The sequence below is a fragment of the Cupressus sempervirens genome, chromosome 5, assembly GCF_028749045.1.
Source record: "Cupressus sempervirens isolate cs-2001-9-10 chromosome 5, ASM2874904v1, whole genome shotgun sequence".
NCBI classification, from domain to species: Eukaryota; Viridiplantae; Streptophyta; class Pinopsida; order Cupressales; family Cupressaceae; genus Cupressus; species Cupressus sempervirens.
Genome location: NC_143122.1, coordinates 25,618,939 through 25,635,592, shown reverse-complemented (window position 1 = coordinate 25,635,592; position 16,654 = coordinate 25,618,939).

Below are 16,654 nucleotides of genomic sequence, written 5' to 3'. Positions count from 1 at the left end.
GGAGTGGACCACTTAGGTACCACGCGGTTGGGTGGTAGTGTATTTTCCACTCTTATCATTTGAGATTCATTAAGACATCGTGGCTAAAGCGTCCTTTGTGATGGTGGATATGTATCCTTTCATTGATGATTAGCATATGTTAGATGATGTTATCTTCTGCTTATATATGCATGTTAGATCACTTTCTACATATGATGTTGTATTTATTAGGAGTGACATTCCTACTATGTTAATGCCGATGATCTCTTCAGTGATTTGGGATGTTACGCACAGAGGGATGACTAGGGCCCATGATGGTCTAATTATGCTATTAACGGTTGGGAGGAACCATGCACTTAGTTTATTTTGTTTGATCTTTATGATGGATGAATATGACTTCTATGATGATGTATCATGTGTATCATGTGATTATGTTTACTTTGATGTATCATGGATTAGAATAGGATGATGTACCTTATTCTACATATGTATATTCTTTGAGCTTGTCATACCCTGTGACATGTACAGAGGATGATTGAGCATTTGAAATGTAATATTTAAACATTGGACTTATCATTATTATTTCATGTGGATGTTGTACTAGATGGAAACATGTATGTAGTTCATGTTAAGGGATCTTTAAAGAATGTAATCTGTTAAGTATCTTATGTTTGTTTTTAGATGGACATTGCTATTGCTTCTGTTATTGTGAATAAGTTATATGTGGTATTTAATTTCTTGTAAATTTAAAAAAAAAATGTTACCAAACTTAGTGGAATTCTAGGTTAATTCTTTGGATCCCTTGGTGAGGCATTACATTTGGTATCAGAGCCCGAGTTTCTACATTGGGAGCTCTGGGTATTTTGGAACAACTAGAACTTGAACTATTAAGTGTATCTCTTCAACTTGAAACTAGGAGAACTGAAAATAGAACTTGAACTGTTACTTGTATATTTTTCATACTTGAACACTTAGTTGTCAAAACTGAAATTTTACTTAGACCTAAACATAGAACTGAACTTAGTCTATTACAAACATGTGTCTTTTGATTGTAATAGTACTTTGTACTATTGTAGGATGGTATCTGGGACTAGGTCTTCTGTTAGAGGTCGTGGTAGAGGCCATGGAAGAGGCCGTGGTCATGGCAGAGCCATTAGTGCCCATGAGTCTGCCCATGAGGGATCGACTTGTATAGAGAGCAGGGAAGAGCACTCTAATAGGCAGCAGGAAGAGAGCTGTAGAGAGGACCAAGCTGAGTCTGAAGAGGTTGGTCTGAGACAGTTGATGCAAACTATTCTAGAATGTCTACCTCCTATTCAAGAACAGCCTAAAGTGCATCAGACAGAACAAGAGCATAGACCCAGATCTAGAAGTCCTCGGAAGGATCGTCAGAGGTCCATTGTGTCCACTGAGATGAAGGATCTTTCAAGATCCAAGGTTAAGCCTTTCAATGGGCAAGGTTCTGGTTATGTGGCTGAGCAGTGGCTTATTTCTCTCAACAGGATTTTTGCTATGCAGGACTTTGACAGCAATGTTAAGGTAAGATTTGCGATCACCAATTTAGAGAATTTTGGGGCCACTTGATGGACAATTGAGGAGAAGAAGTTGGGGATCGATATGAGCAGTGTCACTTGGGAACTATTCTTAGAGAGTTTCCATGAACGATTCCTACCAGAGGAATGGAAACAACAAAGGGCAGATGAATTTCATATTCTTAAGAAGTACACTATGTCAGTGACTGAGTATGAGCGTAAGTTTTATGAGCTCATGTCTTTTTCAGGGTTCAGTGAAAATTCAGCTCAGTTGACACCACTTTATTAGGGGTTTGAACAATCGTATTATTGGGGGTGTCAAAGTATTTGAGCCAAAAACCCTCAAGGATATGATACATCGAGCAATCCTTGTTGAGCAAAGTGTCAACCTTGGTCAAGGTGGTTTTGTAGGAGTGCCAACAGCGTCAGGATCTAAAGGCAACTTCAATTCAGGTGGTAACAAGAAGCCTTTCTTTTCTAAGGGAAAACAGTTTCAGCAGCAGTCTCAGCAGACACAACAGCAAAAGGGATCAAATTCTCAGGCTCAAGGTGGTGGCAAAGGTTCTAACTTTAAGAACAATCGCAATGCTCAACACAATAAACAAAATCAGCCCAATCAACCAGCTCAGAGTAGTCAGTCGTTTGTTAGTAGGAACAACCGTCAGCAATCAAATGTACCACCTATGGGTAGAGGATCTGGCAGGAATACAGAATGTTTTTCATGTGGAAAGATTGGTCATTATGCAGCTCAGTGTCCACAGCGAGCACCTCAATTTTCAGGACCTAGGCCTATAGCTTCAGAGCCTACAGTTGGTGATGCAAGTAGAGCTCATAGAGTATTTGCAGCAGTTGATCACCGTCAGGCAGATCATCAGGGAACAGTGGTTGAGACCACAGGTGCTATTCGAGGTATATCTCTTTCAGTATTATTTGATTTAGGAGCTACATATTCATTTATTTCACCATCCATAGTTTCTAAGTGTAAGCTGGATGCGGTGAAGCAAGATCATGGTTGGCAAGTGGAACTAGCCTCAGGTATCAAGGTCTCCACGAACTCTGTATTTCATAAGTGTGGGCTTAGCTTAGGAAGCTTTGTTTTTGTAGTGGATCTTTGAGTCATACCCATTGGTTCCTATGATGTGGTTTTAGGCATGGATTGGCTTGGAACTCATAAAGCCAGAATAGATTGCAGGAAGAAGATTATTATGTGCCAAGATGACCAAGGGAATGATGTGAAGATAGTTGGGATACCAAGGCCTATATCTCTGCGGATGATTTCTGCTATGCAAATGAAGCGAAGTTTTCGTAAGGGATGTCAAATATTTGCTATTATGGTAAATGATCTTGGTGAGGAAGATCCTATAAGGAAGACTTTAGATCATCGAATTTTGCAGGAGTACGCAGATGTTTTTCCAAATGAGATTCTAGGCATGCCTCCAAAGAGGGATATCGATTTTAGCATTGATCTAATTCTTGAAGTGGAGCCTATCTCTAAAGCTCCTTATTGCATGACTACATAGGAACTGGGTGAGCTACGTCTTCAGCTAGAGGAACTTCTGGCCAGAGGGAACATTCGACCTAGTGTATCACCATGGGGAGCTCCAGTGCTCTTTGTGAAGAAGAAAGATGGTTCCTTGCACCTTTGTATCGACTATAGGCAGTTGAATAAGGTGACTATTAAGAACAGGTATCCTTTGCCTAGGATTGATGACTTATTTGATCAGATCAAGGGAGCTACAGTATTCTCCAAGATTGACCTTAAGTCAGGATACCACCAGCTTTGCATTAAGGAAGCTGACATTCACAAGACCACTTTTCCAACTCGCTATGGGCATTATGAGTTCACAGTGGTACCTTTTGGGTTGACTAACGCTCCATCAGTGTTCATGAGTTTGATGAATGGTGTATTTCGATCATATCTTGACAGGTTTGTACTTGTGTTTCTTGATGATATATTGATATACTTTAAGAATCAGAAGGAGCATGAAGAACACCTACGGTTGGTATTGCAGTGTTTGAGAGATAATCAACTTTATGCTAATGCAGCTAAGTGCGAATTTTTCAAATAAGAGATTCAGTATTTAGGGCATGTCATCTCAGGTGATGGTATTTCAGTGGATTCTGCAAAGATTTAGGCGATAATAGATTGGCCTACACCGACTAATGTGTCAGAGATTCATAGTTTCATGGGCCTAGCAGGTTATTATCGCAGATTTGTCCAGAACTTCTCTAGGATAGCACATCCTATCACTTCTCTTCAGAGGAAAGGAAAGAAGTTTGTGTGGACAGAGAAATGTGAGGAAGCATTTTAGAAGCTCAAGGAGCTTTTGACTAGTGCACTAATTTTAGCAGTACCTGATCCAGAGGGAGATTTCATGGTGTTTACAGATGCTTCTCTTGAAGGGATTGGGGCAGTGTTGATGTAGAATGGACGGGTGATAGCGTATGAATCACGCAAGCTCAAGGATCATGAGTTAAATTATCCTACGCATGATCTTGAGTTAGCAGCAGTAGTTCATGCTTTGACAAGATGGAGACATTTCTTGTTGGGGCACAGATTTGAGCTACACAACGATCATCGCAGTCTTCAGTATATTTTTACTCAGCCTAATTTGAATGCTCGCCAGAGACGATGGATGAAGTTTCTATGCGAGTATGATTTTGAGGTTAAGTACATTCAAGGTAAGGAGAATGTGCTGGTGGATGCTTTGAGTCACAGGAGACATGTGGTATCATCTATGACTCTTAGTGTGGATTTGAGGAGTCGAATTCTTCAGGCACTTCCTACAGATTCTTGGTATCAGGAAGTGTGCAGAGAGATAGATTCAGGAAGACCCTTGGAAGGTAAGTTTGCAGGTTATGTTAGAGAATTAGATGGTCTTTTGAGACATTTGGGGAGGATTTATGTGCCATTACTGGATGAGCTTCGCACCTTGATTCTAGCAGAAGCCCATCGTACACCGTACTCAGCACATCCAGGTGTCAAGAAGATGCATGCTGATTTGAGACATTTGCTCTTTTGGTCCGGAATGAAGTGAGATATTGCTGATTTTGTGGCAAGGTGTCTTGAGTGTCAGAGAGTCAAGGCAAAACACCAGCACCCAGTTGGACTTTTGCAGCCAAATCTCATTCCTTCTTGGAAGTGGGATATCATCTCTATGGATTTCATTATAGGATTACCTATGACTGTTCGTTGTCATGATGCTATCATGGTCACTGTTGATCGGTTGACTAAGGTGGTACATTTTTCACCCATCAAGTCTTCCTACACAGTAGGTTCTGTAGCTAATGTCTTCATGCGTGACATTGTGAGATTACATGGTATTCCTAGAAAGATCATTTCTGACAGGGATCCTGTATTCACATCTGCATTCTGGACATTGTTGTAGCATGAGCTGGGATTGCAGTTAAACTTCAGTTCGACATATCATCCAGAGACTGATGGTTAGACAAAGAGGGTGAATTAGGTTTTGGAGGATATGTTACGGATGTATGTGATGGATAGGCAGACATATTGGGAGGACTATCTCTACCTAGTGGAGTTTGCTTACAATAATGGGTATCATAGTTCTATTGGCATGGCACCTTTTCAAGCATTATATGGTCATCCTTGTCGTACACCCTTTAGTTGGGACAACCTTGAGGATCGCATCCTGTTGGGTCCTGAGATGCTTCGTGATATGGAGCAACAGGTAGTGTGTATCCCCGAGCATTTGACTACGGCATAGGATAGGCAGAAGAAGTATGCTGATGCTCATAGGACTGATAAGCAGTTTGTAGTGGGAGATAAGGTTTTCTTGAGAGTGCGACCACAAAAGAGTCCGATCCGTTATGGAAAGGGTTCTAAGCTAGCACCTCGTTTTGTGGGACCATTCGAGATTCTAGAGAGGATTGGCCTGGTTGCTTACCGCCTTGCTCTACCGCCCAACCTAGCTCGCATTCATGATGTTTTCCATGTTTTAGTGCTTAGGCAGTACATTCCTGATATTGTGCATGTTCTTGATTGGAATGTGTTGCAAGTAGAGGACGGGCAGCTGGCTTTGGAGCCGATTCGTATTCTGGAGCAGCGGGGGTTGAACCTCAAGGGTCGAACCATCGAGCAAGTAAGGGTCCAATGGGACCCTACTAATGATTCTTCAGCTACTTGGGAGGATGCAGCTAGATTGAGGGAGTTATATCCTTACTTTTTTGTAGGCTTCCAGGAGTAAGCCTAATCCAAGGGGGGGTGGATGTAGTGCCTACCCTCGTTCACATCTTTTCTGGACATATTATTTCTATTATTATCAGACTATGATAGACTAGCTTTATGTTAATGGATTGGTGGTATTGTTTTGGCACTATCAAACATTATGTTATGGATTCAGTTGTTATATGATGAGATCATTTAGACTTTACATTTCATGTATGTATGATGATCATTATATTGTTTTCAGTTATCGTTGATGATTAGTTAGATGGTTTATTATCTCATGTGTTTTATTATGGATACTTACCCCATACTTGCATGTGTATGGTGTGCGTGTTTTCTTATGGTATGGCATTTCTGATGTGGTTAAGGAAGGGAGTCATAGTCACCTGCTTAGTCGGGATCTACACGATGCACCACTTCCTGCCATTGCCTGTTTAGCTTAGCACTATATATATATTGTATGTACATGCATGGTTTTTCTGCAGGTTGCAGGTACTAGGTATCGACTTCCCTGAATTGCCAGGATGAGCATACCCTATTATACTATCTCAATGATAAGAGAGGGGAGATAAATTCTCAAATCCAAATCCCAAACCCTAAAACCATTTGTCCTAGTGAGTTAGGACAAGTATCAGAGTTGAGTACCCACTGAATGTGTCGGATGACATATTTCGTGATTTTTAATCCTTTAGACTGATTTTGTATGAATTGTCCTATGATGGGTTTTTCATATGTTATCTTGGAGGTCTATGGTGAATTTTCTATTAATTAAGTCTCAACAAATAGATTTAATTAATAAATTAATTATTTGAGAAAATTAAATATCATGATCTTTGATATTTTGATCATAATTAATTAAAGGAGAATTAATTGAAAGAAAAGAATTAAATAAAAGAAAATTAGAAATTAAAATAAATAATAATTATAAAATACTAATAAATTAATAAACAAATAATAATAATAAAAGTTATAAAAATTAAAATGGAAGTAATAAATATTTAAATGGAAATTATTTAAAAAGTAAATTGGAGTTATAAGCTTGCATGGGAATTAACGCATTTCTCTATTTCTCATGTGTCAACAACACGGGGGTTAGTGCATCAATTAAGCACATGGTGTCTACAACCCTATGGCTCATAAAAAAGGTTGGAAAAGACCCATGCTTAGTTGGTGACACCTTCTAGCTGTTTCTAGAAGCATTCTAGAGGTTTCTTGAGAGCTCTTTATATTCAGGCATTCCTAGAAGCTTAGCCATAGTGTGGATAGCGTGGAGAACAATTGGAGCATTGGAGGACTCGGGAATTCTGAAGAAGGGAGCTTGCTCTACGGGTTTTCTGAGGAAGAGTGAATTAGCATCAGAATCCGGGTAGATTCTTGTGATTTTACTTATGCTATTTCCGCATCATGCATTCCTGTCTTCTTCGCGTCTTCCATATGTCTTCTGAGGAATCTCATATTCTTATTATGCATTTTCAATTTGGGCAATTAAATTTATCTGAGAATTCTATATGCATAGATGTGAAAGGAAAACGGGACTAGGGTCTTAAATTCATGGCCAAATCCATTAGATTAATATTTGGATAAATTTGTGATTTAGAGGCTTGTAGAAAAACTCTGAAAATTGAAATTTATATATAATTATATTTCCAAATTTGAATACATGTATATGTATATATGTCTATATGCTATGATAAATGATTAAACTCTATATATATATACACACACACACATATATATATATATACATATATACTTTAATATATATATATATATATACATATGTATATATACATATATATATTTTATTAAAAATTTGAATGTCATTTACAGCGAGCGAATGACGCATCGTGTTGGTAGGAATGCGTTTTAATAAAGCGCAAATATAATTATAAATTTTGGGCGGGGGAAACGTGTTTTCCCACTCTCGCCGGTGGAAATTGCCAAAGTAAACCGGCGGCACCGCAGTGTACTTGCGGTCTGCAGTGTACTTGCGATTGCAGCATACCCTACGATCTGCAGGTATTACGTATATGTGTTTATATAAAGTTTTTAACATTGTTTTATGATATAAATGAAATCTTGTTTCATTTCAATTTTCATATGATATTTGGTTTCAATCGAAATTAATGTTATTCAATTTTTTATGAAATGCGTTAATAATAAATATTTATATATTATATATGTATGTATATATATATTTAAATATAAATATATATATATATATATATATATATATATATATATATATATATATATATATATATATATATATATATATATATATATATATATATATATATATGTATATATGTAATATGTAAATATGTTATTAAAAATATTTAAAATTATTTGATAAAAGACTTAAGAATTCATCTTTTATAATGATGAATAATTTTATAATTTTATAATTTAACTATTAAGATTTAATTAATAGTTTTAAATTATAAAAAATATATAAAGTACATGAAATTTAATTAAAGTTGGTGGGGAATGATTTTAATAAAATATTATAATTGGAAATTGGATTTTAGAGGAAAACTTTTATCCATCCAAAAACAATACATGGAAAGCGTAGGAAAATGTTCCTCTAATTCTTCCTCTAAACTTGGAAACGTAAATTGAGACTTTTACATTCAAATTTGAAAACTTAGCAAAACCAAAACATGTGTTTACATTGTGTATTCCTTATGCTAATATTTTGGGTTTTGGGTTGACTAGTGTTGACCAGTATAGGATGTCTACCAGAGGCTTGGGGGTTATGTGATTGTGACGTCATGATGATGTTTTATTCTCGATCTTTATAAACCCAACCATGATTATGTGATGGAATGCTCTATGTATTGGTTGTGATTATTGATTGTTAAAGTTGAGATTCTTATGTTTGAGACCCTTGACAAAACCATTATTTTTGGTCATCGATCAGTCATCCTTGGTTATATTCTAGTCACCATGATGGGACTGATGTGTGGATTTATTCTTGATGATGTCATGTTGTGACATGTTGTACTTAACCATTTGTGGAGTCTTCGATCAGTATGATTTTGAGATATTCTTGGTTGCTTGTTGAGAACCAATGGATATGGTGAATCTATTTTGATATATATTTTGGTTATTGAGAACCAAAGGATACTTTGATTATCAGTGATACTTCAGTTGCCAATAGAGAGCTGTTGTGGTCATGATTTTCTATGGATGTTGCTTATGGAGATTTGATGCTTTATGCATATTTGATGATTTTATCATGGATATTTGATGATTCTTATTGTGGATATTTGATGATTTTATTATGGATTTTCTTTGGTGATTTTGATGATTAATGATACCATGAGCATTAGGGTAGGATATCTGCATGTAGTGTTGGGAAGTGGCTTGCAATGGGGGCCGGGGCCCTAAGAGGCTGCCAGGGTAACTCATTGTAAGTTGGATTAATAAGTGATAACATTCACACCTAATACTAACTGAATGAACCTAAAAAGATAAGAGTTTTGGTTCTCGCCCATGCCTTGAGTGCTTGTATAGGCTAGGATGGGAGTAGTGAGAACGCATGGTTGCGACCTTGCATTCCATAGTATGCCTTGTCAGTATGAGAGGATACTAGTGCCACATGAGATCTGTATGGACCCATGGAGTTTAGCTAATTGCCAGGGTAACTTGTATGAGATAAATGCGATGACACTTTCCCGCTTGCATAGTAGGTTCCTACATGTCATTGTGTGCCTCTGGGAAGTAGATGTCTGTTTTGTGATTGGAACCTTTGAGTTAGTATACTTTTATGATTCCTGGACTTTAGAGACTTGTGCTATGTGATTTTGATAGCCTGTTTGGGACTTGAGATTATCTCCTCAGCACAGTGGGAGTGGACCACTTAGGTACCACGCGGTCAGGCGGTAGTGTATTTTCCACTCTTATCATTTGAGATTCATTGAGACATCGTGGCTAAAGCGTCCTTCGTGATGGTGGATATGTATCCTTTCATTGATAATTAGCATATTTTAGATGATGTTATCTTCTGCTTATATATGCATGTTAGATCACTTTCTACATATAATGTTGTATTTATTAGGAGTGACATTCCTACTATGTTAATGCCGATGATCTCTTCGGTGATTTGGGATGTTACGCACGGAGGGATGGATAGGGCGCACGATGGTCTAATGATACTATTAACGGTTGGGAGGAACCATGCACTTAGTTTATTTTTTTTGATCTTTATGATAGATGAATATGACTTCTATGATGATGTATCATGTGTATCATGTGATTATCTTTACTTTGATGTATCATGGATTAGAATAGGATGATGTACCTTATTCTACATATGTATATTCTTTGAGCTTGTCATACCCTGTGACATGTAGAGAGGATGATTGAGCATTTGAAATGTAATATTTAAACATTGGACTTATCATTATTATTTCATGTGGATGTTGTACTAGATGGAAAAATGTATGTCGTTCACGTTAAGGGATCTTTAAAGAATGTAATCTGTTAACTATGTTATGTTTATTTTTAGATGGACATTGCTATTGCTTCCGTTATTTTGAATAAGTTATATGTGGTATTTAATTTCTTGTAAATTTAAAAAAAAAATAAAAAAAAAATGTTACCAAACTTAGTGAAATTCTAGGTTAATTCTTTGGATCCCTTGGCGGGGCATTACAACAGCAGTGAAGAATTGTGGGTGTTCCCACCCCAGTTTTACCTTCTCATTGGAGGGTTTCTGGGTAATCATGTCTAGTGTCAAGTTTTTTATGTGGATGCATTTACTTTACATGTTATGTCAATATGTTTATGCATGCATTGCTTTAAAGTTAAATTTTTTATTGGTTATAGATTAGTACTTTTTATTCACCCCCCTCTCAGAAGTATACATTTCCCATTTGTATTTCCAACAAAGCCAACATGGACATGATATTTAATACTTGTAGAGTTTGTTACAAAGAGTTTTTCACATTTTATGATGTAGATCACAAATACCTATATTTTGTGATGAATGAATTAGATGGAGAGATGAAACAAGGAAGCATCTAGGAAACTCTTTATGAAGGATAAATCAAGCTATTCATGCAATTCAAGTGTGAATGTTGTAGAAAAGGAAAATAGTTTCTTTATTCTAGAGCAAAGAAAGCGACCTAATCAAGTAGTGAAGGGAAAAGTGGTTTTATCTGATCAAAGATCAGAATTAGATTGGAAATAGGAGATCTAATATAAACTTATTAGAGCAAAATGGGGATCAAGTATTGAATCATTTTAAACATATTTAGTCAGAATAAATATCTTAATAGAGTGGTCTTAATAGATCTTTGTAAATCTCCTAACATGGTCCTTACTTTGTTGTAAGTGTGAAATCCTCTAACAAGGTAAGAATTAACAGTCTCAAAAGCTTTTAATAGTGTAAATCACTCACAAGGTAGATCATTAATATGGTCAAATATTGTAACCCTAACAAGTTAACTTTATCATTACAGTAGTGAATATTTGTGGGTGTCATCCCCACCCCATTTTTACCTATATTCTAATTTTTTTTTGGGTAACCAAAATCTTTGTGTCATGTGATTACTTTTCATTCATGTGATTGATATATTAGATCTACATGTTATTACAGTTTACTTACATAAGTTATGCATGCATAAGCAATTTGATATGAGATGGTAAATATGGTGAATGCATTATAGAATTGTTAAAATGTTAAAGTGTTACAGATCCTGATTCCTCCCCCTCCCCCCTTCTAAGTATCTTTGTGTCCAATTAAGACTTCCAACAATCGGTATTAGAGATGAGTTATTTTGGAGAAGCTTAACAACTTGGAGTTTAGATCTTTTAGATATAGGCTTTTAGATTGGACAAGAATATTGATAAGTAGGTGATTGACATCAAGATCCTACTGTAGAAACTTGAGACAACAAGACAAGATATGAAGAAATCCCTAAAAAGGAGAAAGGAATTTCCTCTTAAGGACAAATAGTTTGCATATGAAGAAGTTGAAATTGAAGGACTATTTGAACCAATCAATTCAAATAACATAACAACTATGGATATACTAGATAAGAATAGACTCCTAAATGAATCAAACATAGAAGAAAAAGGTAGAGATGAAAGTAGTGGAACAAATGGAGTTGAGATCACTCAATCTAATGGAGAAGGTGATCACATCATCTCAAACTAAGTAAGAAAGGTATGCATAGAACTGTATATTTTAATGATACATCTTACATAAGTTCCTAACATAAAATGTGCTATAGTTCATTTTTTCATAAGGAAAGATGCATTAGAATGTATTTATGAAAGAATCATGTATACAAACAATGCAAAAGATCAATTTAATTATCTATACTGACTGAGGTACTTCAGAAGTTAAATTGATGAAGAGGTCGAGTTAGATGGAAGAGACTAAGTTGTATAGTGAAGACCTAGTTCAAAGGCACAATGTCGACTGAGATAGCTAGCTTCCACCTTACTAAGTACTCAATATTAAAGGAGATCCTAAAATGAGAAAAAGGAAGTATATATCAAATTTTGAAGGTATTATTTCATACCCTACATACATAATTCAAGAGCACAGAGTGATTTGATTAATAAAAGAGATCCTAAGGAGATTTAAGAGAAAATTTGAGACAAAGAAGATTGATCAAGTGAAGATTCGAGTTGTGTTGAGTGATGTAGAGGAAGAAAGTTTTCAAATCCTAACAAAGAGTAGATGACAGCTTCATCATCTACAAAAAAGAATCAAGGAATAGAGGTTCGTAAGATTCATTTGGTGAAGAGTGACACTTTTCTCCACTCATATTTCATGCTATCGTTGAGATTGCAATGAAAGGTGACTCAATGGGTGGATGTGTAGAGTCACTACATGTGTAAAATCAAAGAATTAGGTGACTATGAAATTTGAGAAGCATATGAGAAGTTAAATGATGAAGGAGTTTTGAAGGAAGAATTCAAATCATTGAGAAGAAAGGGTTAACTCATGCCCTATAATTTCTAAGAAATTTCAAGATTGAATGGATCAAGGTTGTGTTGAGCAGGATCCACAACATTAAGTTTTGGCTACATAATGGACTAGTCAAAATAACCAAGAAGATGATTCATAAGGTTACTGGCTGATGTAACAGGCTCGCGAGGAAGATATTGTACCTGAACCTGATCCTATCTTGCAAGAAGAGCCCTTCTTGAAGGCAATCAAAGCCTTAGGAGGTAAAGCTTTGGAAGGAGTGCCACTTTTCAGTGGTAAGATGGATATTGATGCAGTTATGGATTGGTTAGAGGGTATGGAGAACTCTGATGTAACAGGCTCGTTGATTGCTTAACGTGAGGATATCCATTTAACAGAGTGGCCATGCAATATGCAGGCCACCACCTTTCCATTGTCACTGAGCCCTTCCAAAATGGACGACTCTATGTTCTTCTTCACACATGCTAGTTTCCACATGGTATCGACTGAAGACTTAAACACGCTCTACAATATCCACATTCTTGTTATCTAGTTTTGGGTGAGAAATTGCCACCCTCTCTGTTTCAATCGCATGATCTTCTTGTCGACCTGATCTTCTATGTTGGACTTTGACAGGCCGAGACGTAAACTGTACCATCATATGTTGGTAATGGTTCTTGACAAATTGTTAAGCATTCAAATATGACTATCGAACTTTGGAACTGGTCCAATGTTAAGACAATTTATTCACCTTCACAACCGGGATGATCTGAATGATGTCTAATATCACAGAAAATATAATGGACTTCATTGTCCCAGATCGGTACCATCCTGCAACCTTATTCACAAATGATACAAATGCCTTAATCCATTGCATTCAGAACCAGAAACAAAAGATTCACATGGAGAGAGGGTAATTACGAAAGAACCAATTCTTGGTGTGCAAGTAAGACTAAAAAGAGAGGGAAAGACAAACACGAAGCTGCCAACAAAAGCAAAAATAGAATATATAATTAAAGTGCTAATTATTGTCTACATATGTGGCTCTCTGGCTAAAGGCCAGAGAGCCAAGTCTTTTCAAATCTTTCTCGTCTCTCACTCTCTTAATTCCAACTATTCCCTCAATCCCTTATCGATCCTCTCTGCCTCTAATGTGATCTCTTTAAAAGAGATTGTAGGTAGTTATTTTAACTACCCATCTACCCGATATTCAATGCCCCTTTAAGCATTACAATGCAAATCTACATTTCTTGTTTATCATGCCAATTGTAAGCACTTGTAACCATTTCATTACATGGACCCATTTTAATACAATGATCATACCAAATCTTAACGACTTAGCTATTACAATATTATTCATCTTGTCATTAATTTGAAGAGACGAGGTGCTCCCGCACCACTGGCTATCCTACATTGGACAAGAAGAATATAATGAGAAGTATGAATTGAGAAGAAGTTGAAGCAAACGCTGGTGTCAAGTGGAATGGATGAGGGTTGTCCATCAAAAAAATTTCCAATCCATTGATCAAATTTATAGTGAGAACAATTTCTCACAACTTTGATCAATCAAGCAGGTTGAACAGTGTGCCATGTATGGTAGTGGATCAAGCATGGAATATATTCATGAAAGATCATGAATATGATCTTACTGAGTTGCAAAAGAAATAATTAGCAAAAAGTTTGATAGCCATCAAGAAGGAAAATAACTTAATGTGTGAGTTTGGTTCACTTATCTTGTGCATTTTATTTTACGTTCAGAAATATTTTCTTAGTATTGGAAATATTTTTTGGCAATAAGGAAAACCTATAATTAGACAAATCAATGAGTATATAACTTAATTGGGAGAGAATTTAAAAAATGTTATGGATACATATTTTCAAGAATTTAGACAAAGAATGAGAATAAGGATGAGGATGTCAGAAGATTGGTAATGAAACATTATAATGATGTATGTTTCTTGGTATACACAGATAACACATATGTGTAGGCAATTAAACATATAAAGGCATGACTAACAACATTTGATTATGAGATTGATAGTGAGATTATGAATGCAAACATTGTTGCATTATCGTAAGAAGAAATTACCAATGAAGCAAATTTTTTTGGGAAGTATGAAGAAGCTAAGGAAAGAATCACGAAAGACATCAAGATAGCTTCCAAGGAAAAGAAAAGGAAGAAAATGATTAAATTCCTAGAGCAAAGCTAAGCACCCAAAGTGAGAGCAGTAAACCACTGCAACTAACATAAGGTTAGGAGAAAATGAAGAAAAGGGTAGTGGTGATGAGGAAGAGGAAGAAAAAGAAGTCAAGGGTAAAGCCATAATGGTTGTCACACCACCTAGAAAGAAGGATAAAGGAACCACAAAGAAGCCAGTGGCGATACCCCTGTCTCCTCCACCTTCTACCAAACCAAGGACCACGATAATAACTAGTGCTAAGCATTCTACAAAATATAGCATAGTGGAGACCATAGAGATAAGAAGCTCAAACCCAAAGAGAAGAAGATTGGTTAAAGGACCACCCACAAGGAAAACAAAATCAATTGATGAAGTATGTATAGATCTACAAAGAACTATAGGTTTATTTAGTTTTAGATTTGTGAAATATGACACATTAAATAATGATGATAGAGAAAAAGTTGAGGAGGCCATGATAGATATGATGGAAAATCATAAGTTAGCTCCAAATGAAGTAAAGAAGAAGACACCTATAGATTTTTATAATATACTCGAAAGAAGGTGGCAACGGGTAGAAGTAGAAGAGAAAAACATAAAGACTAACACATTAGCCAAGGTTATGCTTGATCTATCACAAGATCAGAAAGACACATTTTTGGAGAAATATAGGAACATATTTGTTCCTTAGTATAGAATCTTTATGATAATACAAACTAAGATAGAAGCTATGATTTAGCAAAATGAGTTGCTTTGGAAAGGCATTTTTGGTCTCACAACAAAAGAGGTAACATAAACAAAGGATGTTGAGATAGTTGTTGTAGAAGATGATGATAGTGATGAGATGAGTTTAGGTGTCTCAAGTCTACAAGGCAACATGTCACTAGTTCGTGTTGACACCCTTGATACTCCATAAAAACCCTCATATACAAAAGAGGAGGAGTAAGAGGTAGAAAAATTGATAAAGATACTAGTGTAGATATTCCTATCACAAATCAAGAGGGACCAAAAGTGACAGGACCTCACATTGAGGTAAATAAGGAGGAAAATAAAATAGAGCCAAGTGCTACTATTGTTGTCTCTAGCACAGATGCACAAACACGATTGAGTTGTGATACCCCCTCACCATCTTCTAAAGTAGTGCCAATCAGCAACACCTCTACACCTCACACTAAGAAATAAATAAAGGATCTCTCTCCAAATATTGAAGTTAGTTTGGATGAAGTTATTGAGATACCATAATTGGATTGGAAAATCTCACTCTTGAGTAAACACTTTTACTACAATAAATTTTAGTGAAGAAGAAGAGACAAGAAGAACCGAGGAGAGAATATCAACAAAAGTAGGTATTACATTTTGTTAAAGATATTTTTGTTGAGGCATTTGATATTCAAAATCTTGATTGGAAAGACCCAATAATTTCTCAACTTGTACATATTGTTGATCAAATAAATGCTAGAGATATTGAATCTAATGAAAAATTGATGGATTGGTTTGTAAATAAATTTGAACATAAGGTTGTAGACAAAGTTTCTACAACAATTGTCCTACATAAAGTGTAACTATAGGAACATGTACAGAACACATAAGAAATAATTTAGAGAATACAACATTTGTATAATATTTTATGTGATGTGCCAAGATTTGCAAGTGATCTTCAGGCCAACACCCAATAGATTGAAGCTGAGATGAAGACATTTAGAATCACACTTTTGCAGCCAGTTGGATCTAGTTCACAACATTACAATAAGTTATTGGATGCTCAAGGAAAATTGGTTGAGCTTCAAGCAGTTGACAACAAGATGAGATCACAATTGATCTATATTCAAGTAAAGTTGATGCCTCACTT